General features: G+C 43.4%; 1 protein-coding gene across 24 annotated transcripts in view; it reads right to left on the reverse strand.

Annotated features, from left to right (window-relative positions):
• Positions 1–12,085, reverse strand: part of LOC137504538 (neurexin-1) — a 2,090,050-nt gene that overhangs the window by 1,473,827 nt on the left and 604,138 nt on the right. The gene's annotated exons all lie outside the window — the stretch shown is intronic.

Here is a 12,085-nt window from a genome sequence, read left to right on the forward strand (position 1 = left end):
CACCAGTTGGATCATCTGGCAAACAACCTGTTATCAGTTGGTCATCTGGTTGTTTGCCAGCCGTACACACGCCCAACTTATCTTCCAACAGACAAGTTTGGAAGATAGTTGGACAGATTGATGGTACGTGTGTATGAGCCTTCAGGCAACAGTACACACATTCAGCTAGGCATATACAGGATCTTCTCAAAAAATTAGCATATTGTGATAAAGTTCATTATTTTCTGTAATGTACTGATAAACATTAGACTTTCATATATTTTAGATTCAAATACACACAACTGAAGTAGTTCAAGCCTTTTATTGTTTTAATATTGATGATTTTGGCATACAGCTCATGAAAACCCAAAATTCCTATCTTAAAAAAAATGCATATTTCATCCGACCAATAAAAGAAAAATGTTTTTAAAACAAAAAAAGGCAACCTTCAAATAATTATGTTCAGTTATGCACTCAATACTTGGTCGGGAATCCTTTTGCAGAAATGACTGCTTCAATGCGGTGTGGCATGGAGGCAATCAGCCTGTGGCACTGCTCAGGTGTTATGGAGGCCCAGGATGCTTCGATAGCGGCCTTAAGCTCATCCAGAGTGCTGGGTCTTGCGTCTCTCAACTTTCTCTTCACAATATCCCACAGATTCTCTATGGGGTTCAGGTCAGGAGAGTTGGCAGGCCAATTGAGCACAGTAATACCATGGTCAGTAAACCATTTACCAGTGGTTTTGGCACTGTGAGCAGGTTCCAGGTCATGCTGAAAAATGAAATCTTCATCTCCATAAAGCTTTTCAGCAGATGGAAGCATGAACCCACGTTTGAACCAGAAACAGCGGCAGAAGCGCCTGACCTGGGCTACAGAGAAGCAGCACTGGACTGTTGCTCAGTGGTCCAAAGTACTTTTTTCGGATGAAAGCAACTTTTACATGTCATTCGGAAATCAAGGTGCCAGAGTCTGGAGGAAGACTGGGGAGAGGGAAATGCCAAAATGCCTGAAGTCCAGTGTCAAGTACCCACAGTCAGTGATGGTCTGGGGTGCCATGTCAGCTGCTGGTGTTGGTCCACTGTGTTTTATCAAGGGCAGGGTCAATGCAGCTAGCTATCAGGGGATATTGGAGCACTTCATGCTTCCATCTGCTGAAAAGCTTTATGGAGATGAAGGCCTGCACACAACACAGTCGGAAGAGGCTGTTGGTGGCCATTTAGGTAGCAAAGGAGAGGGACAGCGGAGAACGGGAGGAGTGGTGGGCATCAGAAAAGCTTCCCATACACACCTGCTCCCCCCGTTTTTCCAATGGAGTTCAGTTCTGGTATCCTTTAACCTGCCTGGCGTTCTATTAAGATCGCCAGGCAGGCTGCGGGAGGGTTTTTTTTTAATAAAAAAAAAACTATTTCATGCAGCCAACTGAAAGTTGGCTGCATGAAAGCCCACTAGAGGGCGCTCCGGAGGCGATCTTCCGATCGCCTCCGGCGCCCAGAATAAACAAGGAAGGCCGCAATGAGCGGCCTTCCTTGTTTTGCTTACATCGTCGCCATAGCGACGAGCGGAGTGACGTCATCGACGTCAGCCGACGTCCTGACGTCAGCCGCCTCCGATCCAGCCCTTAGCGCTGGCCGGAACTTTTTGTTCCGGCTACGCTGGGCTCAGGCGGCTGGGGGGACCCTCTTTCGCCGCTGCTCGCGGCGGATCGCCGCAGAGCGGCGGCGATCAGGCAGCACACGCGGCTGGCAAAGTGCCGGCTGCGTGTGCTGCTTTTTATTTGAGCCAAATCGGCCCAGCAGGGCCTGAGCGGCAGGCTCCGGCGGTACTGGACGAGCTGAGCTCGTCCAGACCGCCCAGCAGGTTTGTTGATGCATCCCCACACTGAATGGTGGAACTGCCTCTTCACTATTGGAAATGAATGTGTTAAAATCACAGCACTGATTCTAAAGGGGTGATTTCTGAAAACTCCTCCTATTATAGTGTGTGTTAGTGCAGATAGTGCAGTGCAGATAGTACTGCATTCAGTCTCCACCCTTGTTTGACGCCCCGGCCTGCAGCAGAATACGTGGGCATTACCTGATTTTAGGTTTATGGAATCCTTGTAACTTTAGTTTTAAATCACATTCTCAAGTATTGTTGTAATTTGATTTACATATGAAGGATAGAATTAAACTCCTGCAGCTGATCAGGTACTCACAAGAGACCCGCTAGTCAGTGGTTTTCAGGAAGATTAAAACTTCTATTCCTTTCATTCAAGTCTTGAGCGGAGATTAATGGCATGTTCTGCAGGAGCGTTACGGTCCACTGGTGGCTTATTTGCATTCTTGACAAAGTAGGTTTCTTGTAAAGTAGACTAGAAGGCAATACACACAGGTACAGATACAGGTGGGCTGAGAGGAGGAGGGATTAAAGAAGGACTCCGATACAAATTTGCCAGAAACTTTCTGTAATGTTTGTTTAATTTATTTGTATTCTTTGATCTTTGATCCAGAGATTTAAAGAATGTTTTGAGCACAGATGATACCATTTGTTGCTCAACAGGATAGTCTCGTAAACCAGAAGACCCAGTCTGTATAGGAATGTGACTCCACCCTGATTCAGAAACCTCCACAGGCAGCTTAACTCCATGAAATAAAACTCCAAGTATAATCTGAAATATCTTTATCGTAAGAGAACAGAAGCGCCAGCAGGATAAAAGGTAATAAAGTTTTAGCATTTTCTGGGAGGCAGTGGTGGACTTACCTCCGGAAGGCAGACTCAAAAAACTGTCTGAATTAAACAAATACATTTATTATTGGTACCCCTAAACAGAGCCGGGACAAGGTCCTCCAGCACCCAAGGCTGAGACACCAAAGTGCGCCCCTCCATCCCTCCCACCCCAGCCGTCACACACTGATTGCTATTACACTAAGAGGCCCCTCCATCCCTCCCACCCCAGCCGTCACACACTGATTGCTATTAGACTAAGAGGTGCCACAGGGCCCACAACCTCCCCAACACCTTAATATCTAGTTATCTGGCTTGCAGTCACTGCCATGTATCCCCTTTTCTTATTTCTTTCTGCTTCAAACACAATTAGGAATGACAGCTGAATGATTTCTGCGCCCCCTCCTACACTGCGCCCTGAGGCTGGAGCCTCTCCAGCCTATGCCTCGGCCCGGCCCTGCCCCTAAAGATGCAACGCGTTCCGCAGGCACAGCCCGCTTCATCAGGCAATAAGATAGGGGACAAAAAGTAGCTCGTCAGCAGCACGAATAGCGTCTCTGTCTAAAGTATCTTTACTTGCGTTTAAAGCATACAGGGATGTTTTGAAGAGCCTTTTCATAGGTAAAAAGACAATGCGATTGCAAGGTGCATACAGGACTACCTCAGCAACTGACTCCGATAACCGAATGATATATAAAATGGCTGCAGAGGAGGGAGTGACATTTGGGATAGTCTAACATTGCTAAATCTAGCAGGGGAACTGGAATATACTATTGTAGAAAAATATAAACTATGTTTAATAAGATATAGAGAGTCTGTTGTGACAGCACAATGATAATATTAGACACCCATCTTGGGTAGTTGCGATATTATTAAAAGCACAACATGTGTGCATATAAACATCAAACGCATGCAAAGAGGTTGTTTTGTTAACATAAATCAATACCACTAAGATCCTGTAAAGTTATTGAACACAACATGATACATTCTCTGAAGGAATTTCCATGTCTTGGAAACTCTACATTTGCATGAAAAGATGATACATTCAGAGCTCAATTAAATTAGGTTTATTAGACGGAGCAGATTCAATACAACTGGGGGGGGGGGTATCAATTCAATTCAGTTGTACAGGTGTATAAATAAGATATCTGTTTAAAGTTTGGTCCATCATGCTGAACCTTTGGATACACTTGTGTTACTAAATCACTCTATCCTCCATTGATGATTTCAAGTCATCTATGAGTTCCGTACGTTTCTTCCAGAGTAAAATGAGCCATAAATGACTTTTCTCCTATGTTGCTGTCACTTACAGTAATTAGTAGAATTCAGGTTTTTAACTAGCCCATCTCCTCATGAATAGAATATAGAATAGAATAGAAAATCTTTATTGTCATTGTAACAACCAAAATTGTACAACGGAATTCTAAAAAAGAGCACCAAGCCATTGCGTCCATACGCGCCGCCATCTTTATGGGGGATTCTCAGGCTTTCCTTAATTTTGAAATGCACTTAGTGAATGGCAGTTGCTCCGTCCAACTGCCAAAAAGTGTGCAGTGAGCAGGGAGGCTGGCCAGCATCTTTTTATAAATATTTTTCAAAGAGAGTCTTTACACAAAATAAAAGCCTTGCTGAGAATCCCCCCATGAAGAGATGGACTAGCCCAAAACCTGTCGCTTCTGTCAGATTTCTACTACCTACTGTAAGTAACAGCAACATAGGAGAAAAGTAATTTATGGCTCATTTTACTCTGGAAGAAATGTTCTTCTTATTTGTATGTATTTTAATGTATTTTAATTTTTAAGATTTCCGTGACAGTGGTCCTCTATAATATCTCACTGGGTGCAATAATGTGCGGCTACAGTACCATCAGTCTGGTTGTTGTTAGTAAACCTATGCATCCTTGAGACAATCACTCCACTATATGGGGAGGGCATGGTTAATGAGGGGTGTGGGGGGGGCATGGTTAATGAGGGGTGGGGAGGAGGGAAGGGTTAATGCTGCCTATACATACAGCCAGCCTTCTATATGGACCCACCTTTCATTTATCATTTTTGATCACTTGAGGTATGCTTCAACAGCTTGTTTCAACATGTTAAACATAAAACCAATCCTACTAGGATGAGAGAGTTCCAGAGAGTGGATGCAGCCTTAGAAAAGTCTTAAAGCAATTCATAAGACATGAGAAAGACATAAGTGGTTCATATTTAAGCTGCAGTTCGGTAAGACAAATATAGTTTTCCTAGTCAAGGTATTCCTAATAACACAATATGTAAAATGTTGAGCAAATATAATTAAAAGCGACAGTGCAAACAGAAAAAAAAACCAGACCATTTTAATATCCACAAAGAGTCGCCAACATCTAGAAAGTAACTAGAGATAAAACATTAGCTCCGAAAAACTAAACTCACTGAAGCCCAACCCTGCGTGAGGAAGCAGCTGTCTTCAGCACCTAATGTTAATATTTCCCTAGTAAAATTAAATTTAGTCAAGGTTAATTAACTGCTTTCCACTGGCACATCCTGCGTCCCGCGTCCCCTAGCTGCCTGGCTCACACTTTAATCCTGCTGGAAATTGCAAAAAGGGCAAATAAAATCCTTCATGATCGTCTAGAAAGCAGAAAAGGCAATAATTCAGCCCTGCAATGTAACTTATTATTGGAAAAGTGTCTTCTCTCCATATCTAGCCAATAAATAACGCCAGGCTGACATTCTTTCTCATCCGCATTAAGAGGGAAGCCATATTGATGTGCCGGATAGGTGTCAGCGATACAAATTGCTTCCAGTGTCAGATTTCACATATGGTGCCTGCATCTCGTCGCATGAACTGTCACTCAGACTCGTAATACTAGTGCCACTGTCACGCCTCTGACAGTCCAAGCCACGCAAAGCATTCTTTAATTAAGAGCGGAACACAAAGAGCAATTATCGCCTCACAAGAGAGCCGCACGGAGGTAATTAAAAAATATTTGCTGGCACACAATATTGTAAGAAGCAAACAACACTTGTTAGAGAAGGGGGGGGGGGGGGGGGTTTCCATAGACCGCGAAGAGTCTCTCCCAAGAAGCTCTTGTAGATTCTGCTTTCTGTGATTGGATTTAATTTCCGGGACAAAAGCATTCTTCCAGCATGGGGTAATCTTCCCTCTGCATCTCTTATAGGAATACGGAATATTATTGTTATGCAACAAACACAAAAGTAGAAAATAAAAGCTGGAATGAAATTTTTATGAGAGATTATTTGGTTGTTTTTTTAATTTTTTTTTTTTTTGCTTTTTTATTTTGCCACCAAATAGGGACTGCCAAGAAGTACTTGTACTTTGTTTTCTTGGGTACATAAAAATCTGGACTTACTACTAAACACAGTTGGCACCCTAATATTTAGTATGTATATAGCGCCAACATCTTCCGCAGCACTGTACAGAGTATATGGTCTTGTCACTAACTGTCCCTCAGAGGAGCTCACACTCTAATCCCTACCGTAGTCCTATGTCTATGCATGTATTGTAGTCTAGGGCCAAATTTCAGGGGAAGCCAATAAATGTATTTGTATGTTTTTGGGATGTGGGAGGAAACCAGAGTGCCCGGAAGAAACCCAAATAGATGCAGGGAGAGAGTACAAACTCAATGCAATTAAAATAAGGCTTCTGTCCTTGAGTTTACAAGTGATTTCTAAAGTTATGGTTACAACCCTTAAAATAATGTCAGAAATCTAAAGTTAAAGACAGAATGTTAATTCACAGAGGAATGCAAGTGGTAACCACTGTAAAGTGTGTGAGGAGTTATCACCAGGCTTGAACCATCATTAAGTGGAGTGTTACTACAGACTGCAATGTAGAGTGAAACATTCTGAGCTGTATGCTTTATTTCTCACAGTTTGTGCAGAAGGTGACTTTATACAGAGAGAAATATTCACAGCAGGTACACAGAGAGGGAGTGAGAGAGATATACACACACACAGCGACAGCCTCTCTCTCTCTCCATCCCAGGCGGCCCTACACAGGCTAGCTGTAATAACCGTCCTGGCAGCAGGGGGTGGAGCTACATCCTGCCTGTGTGTGCTCCTTCTCTCCCTATCTACTGCATGTGAGAATAACTACAGAGGTGATACCTTAAAGCAGATCTGAGATGAAAAACTAACTATAACAAGTAACTTGTCTATATATCTTATCTAAAGTTTAGATAGTTCACATAGCATATCTAGCTGCAAACAGCTTTAATAGAAAATTATTATGTCTTCCTGTGATACAATGACAGCAGCCATGTTGTTTGTAAACATTACACAGAGGCAGGCTTATCTGTATCTTGATCACTAAGCCTGTGAAAAAAAAAACTAATCCTCCCACCTCCCTCCTCCCCTCTGCCTCTGAAATCAATGGCTAGTAACACCTCCTCCTCCTCCTGCCCAGACTGAGCTCCCATGAGCCTTTGCTACTGCCAAGGCTCTCTGAAAACCTGTGGGCGTGGCTTTTTTAGTTTATAGGGAATTCGAGTATTAAAACAAAAACAAAAAAGTATTTGGCTTGAGGACTGCCCTATAAACTATAGAAAAGGAACACAATTATGCAATGAGTAAAAGTTCACCTCGGATCCACTTTAAGGGCTGTAGTGATCAGACAATACTCTCACTGTGAGAACTTTTCACTACATGTACATTTGGCAAATTAACACTTATGATACCGATCGATGTGTGGTGATAAGTTTTCACTTTCCTTATTATCACCAGCATGATCTCAGTGAATTGTGACCACTGATTACAGACAAACTCCTCACCTATGACTGAGCTGCGTTCTATAGAGAGAGGGGCTGTGAAAGGTTTACAAGCAAGCACCATCCACAGTAGCAGGAAATAAGCCCTGATTCTTAGTATGACAGCTATACAGTCACTATATTTTTGCATAAGACAATCACAAACGATCATCTCTATCGACACAGGAAAGTTGCTTCTTCAGATCAGATTCTGATTTCTTCCCGACTCCTCACTCTTTCCTAATGATGATTTGGAACAGCTGCCTTAATGGCAGCACACCCTTGGCTGTTAACGCTTTACTTGGCACAGCTATTTCCGAGCATGCAATAAAAATAAAAAAAATATCCCATTAAGTCTATAAATCAGGCTTCATAGTTCATATTTATCAGCGCTGGAATAAAAGCAACATCTGTGGCAGAAAAGTCAATCATTAAACCCATAGCTAATGCTATACCGTGTCATGCGTTACATTTCCCCCCCCCCCTCTTTCTCTGTAATGAAGGCTGCATCATTGTGATTTCACATCCTCCGAGAGGGAGCCAAAGAGGAGGGAACAATGGCCGACTGTCTCCCTTCTCCCTACAGTTGTCCTAGGAAATGTCTTTCATTCAAATGCAGTTAATAATATTTGCCAAGAAGACCAGCTGTGAAAAGGAATACAACAGCTGTTGCTAATGTATTTATTTCTCGCGGTACAGATGTTGAAGTGACAACGCGCAGCACCTACATTTTGTCATACAAAGTGAGTTTTGACATCTTCGGTTTTGCAGAAAAAACACCTGGATCACTTGTACGTGATAAACTAGCGGAAAAGTAAGTAAAAAAAACAAATTGGTTTAAAGCTGAAAATCCCAGTGGTGCGTGGGCAGCCCATGGCAGAGATGGTTCTATCTGAGGACAAGTACCTTTATTAGATCATGTTAAATTCCCTTTGAAGTAATCGGTAAGGAGTAACTTACACTTGTGGTACCACCACGGACAGTACAAAGATAAGGTGTACTTAAAGGGATACTGTAGGGGGGTCGGGGGAAAATGAGTTGAAGTTACCTGGGGCTTCTAATGGTCCCCCGCAGACATCCTGTGCCTGTACAGCCACTCCCCAATGCTCCGGCCCCGCCCCCGATTCACTTCTGGAATTTCAGACTTTAAAGTCTGAAAACCACTGTGCCTGCGTTGCCGTGTCCTCACTCCTGCTGATGGCACCAGGGGCGTACTGCGCAGGCCAAGTATGGTCTGTGCCTGCGCCGTGCGCGCCTGGTGACATCAGGGGAAGCAAGGACACGGCAACGCAGCCGCAGTGGTTTTCAGACTTTAAAGTCTGAAATTCCAGAAGTGAACCGGGGGCGGGGCTGGAGCATCGGTGAGTGGCTGCGCGGGCACAGGATGTCTGCGGGGGACCATTAGAAGCTCCGGGTAACTTAAACTCATTTTCCCCCGACCCTCCCTACAGTATCCCTTTAAAGGACCACTATTGCGAAAATGCTAAAATTCAAAATACATGTAAACACATACAGATGAGACGTACATTTCTTCCTGAGTAAGATGAACCATAAATCACTTTTTTTCCTATGTTGCTGTCACTTACAGTAGGTAGTAGAAATCTGACATTACCGACAGGTTTTGGGCTAGTCCATTTCCTCATGGGGGATTCTCAGCATGGCCTTTATTATTTATAAAGGCACTCTCTCCAAAAAATGTATACAAAGATGCTGGCCAGCCTCCCTGCTCGCTGCACACTTTTTTGGCATTGGACGGAGCAGCTGCCATTTACTAAGTGTTTTTAAAAATAAAGAAAACCCTGAGAACCCCCTGTGTAAACATATACAGATAAGAAGTACAATTCAGAGTAAAATGAGCCATAAATGACTTTTCTCCTATGTTGCTGTCACTTACAGTAATTAGTAGAATTCTGACAGAACCGACAGGTATGGAACTAGTCCATCTCCTCAGGGGATTCTGAGGGTTTCCTTTAATTTGAAAAGCATTTAGTGAATGGCAGTTGCTCCGTCCAACTGCCAAAAAAGTGTGCAATGAGCACAAAATTCTGGCCAGCATCTTTTTTTAAATCTTTTTTCAATGAGTGTCTTTATACAAAATAAAAATCATGCTGAGAATCCCCCCCCCCCCCCCCCCATGAAGAGATGGACTAGCCCAAAACCTGTCGGTTCTGTTAGATTTCTAGTATTTGCTATACGATCCACAGCATAGTAAAAAAAAAAGAAATGTATGGCTCATTTTACTCAGTACGACACTTACTACTCATTTGTATGTGTTTACATGGATCTTAAATTTGAGCATTTTCGCAATAGTGGTCCTTTAAGGAGTGCAAAGCTAGAGTGTTGATTGATATTCATTCAGATATCTCGTGATTGAAATCTGATCAATTTCACATCTTGCAAGGTGATAAAATGATTACTATTCTCTGATCAATTTGCAATCAGAGAAATAGAGAAATATAAATCAACTTTTTTGGAAGTTCTGACCAGTAATGGGAGACAGCACTGTGCACTTGTCAAATATTGTTAGAGTTGCCGTAAAACACCTGATCTGGAGGTTGGACCCCTTTGTGGCAGAGAGTTAAGGTTAGCAGTTGCTTCTCCCAGCTCTGGGCCTTTAATGTTAACATACCTTCCTTTGCTCTCACAGCGTGGGGGCCATCTTTTCAGGGTCATCCTGATCTCCACACCCATAAAAAGTGTAGCCATAAAAGCTCCTGATGTGGGCGATGAACTTTTGTATCGGAAAGAGGGAAGTTTAGTAGATGCCCCCTCCATTCAGCCACCCCTATTCTGGGCCCATTTGCCGTTACTAGCGACACTACCCTATAGTCATCCCTGCTTTACCTGCCCCCCCCCCCCCCCCATTCTGCCACCCCTACTCTGGGCCCATCTGCCGTTACAGGCGATCCTACCCTATAGTCATGCCCTGCTTTACCTGCCCCCTCCCCCCCCCCCCCAGTTTCCTAACCCTAACCTACACCACTGAAATGATGCTACACACTAATCTACATCCCTGTCTTCTGTCAACTCTGACCTGACTTATCCGGACTCTTTAGAATTGCAGGATACCAAGATGACCATTACGTCATTCTTCTACCACGAGCCTAACTCACAACAGGAAACCTGAGTACTAAAGATACCTGTCTGTCCCATGCAAATAATATAACTGATATGAAAGAGTAACTGTATAAACAAAAATGTGAAAATTGCATCCAAAATAATTTTATTTGAAAGAAAAATGGAGGAAGTCCCAGGCTCAGTCAAAACATTCTATAGTTACACTTTAACCAGAAGCTAGTCCTTAATTCTGCTAGGCGGTTGAATTAGTCTCACTTGGGTGGACACAAGTACACAGCCCTGTTATTCTCACGAGAGTGAAGTGCTTCAAGCAGAATTAAACCATCCAAAGCCCAGCAACAATTAATGACTGAGGACAATCTTCTCTCCATCAGCTCCCATGCCTGAAATTTTATATCAATCTCCTCTTGTCATAAACTCCAAATGGAAACATATTAAGCAACGTTTATCTGTCTGACTAGCGTCGGAACCGTAATTACTTTGTAAACAACGTAACACAGCTTAAGCTAACAACTTTGATGGCTAAATTATGTCTTGAGGTGATAAGATAATGATTGTTTGCTAAGCACCGTGAAAAATGCCCTCCAAATGATGTGTTAACCACACAAATCTTACAAATAAAGTAATTACAGTAGATTTACCTACCTATTACCATGTTTGTGGTGTTTAAATTGTACATGTTCACAGCTAATTTTATTTATTAATCAAAGTGCAACCTATTAAACATAAACATTCTGCATTTAAACCGACTCTGGGGACGCCATGTAGCTAAACAGTGACTCATTTTCAGCTCAGCTTTCACCTTAACACCTGATTGTGCTTTTAGCTAAATCCCTATAATAATAATTCTAACATTTGTATAGCGCTTTTTTCCTGTCAGACTCAAAGCACTCAAGAACTGCAGCCACTAAGGGTAGGCTCAAGCAGGGCCGGATTTCAGGCAAGGCCACCTAGGCCATGGCCTAGGGCACCACAGGAGCAAGGGCACCAAAGCAGCAGGCTGAACTTATGCAGCATTTGCAAACTTGCAAATGCTGCAATGCAGGGAGATCAGGCGAGTGCCTGACTGCGGTACTCTGCTGCCAACAGCCTGTTCAACGACCACCTTGCTCTCTGTGCATGTTTGCATTGTGGCCGGCAGCTATGGACTTGGGTAGCATTGGCGACAGAGGGGAAGAGGAAGCTTTGGCACTAGAGACGAGCGGAGAAATGAGTGACACTGATAGCTGCTGCGGTGTGAAGGCGAGCTGGCTACCTATACTGAAAGGGGGGTGGGAAAAGGAGGGATTAAGGGAGTCATCTGGCTACCTATACTAGAGGGAAAGGGGTCAACTGGCTACCTATACCGGTAGGGGGGGGGGTATCAGGTTACTTATACTAGAGGGAAGGGGGAGGGGTAATCTGGCTACCTATACTGAAGGGGGGCGGCTGGTTACAACGGCCTTGGGCGGTAAAGAGTACAAATCCAGCCCTGGGCTCAAGAGGCCACCCTGCAGTGTTAAGGAGTCTAGCCCAAGGACTTCTTATTGAATAGGTACTGACACTAGCCAGGATTCAAATCCTGCTCTCCCACGTCAAAGG

The sequence above is a fragment of the Hyperolius riggenbachi genome, chromosome 4, assembly GCF_040937935.1.
Source record: "Hyperolius riggenbachi isolate aHypRig1 chromosome 4, aHypRig1.pri, whole genome shotgun sequence".
NCBI classification, from domain to species: domain Eukaryota; kingdom Metazoa; phylum Chordata; class Amphibia; order Anura; family Hyperoliidae; genus Hyperolius; species Hyperolius riggenbachi.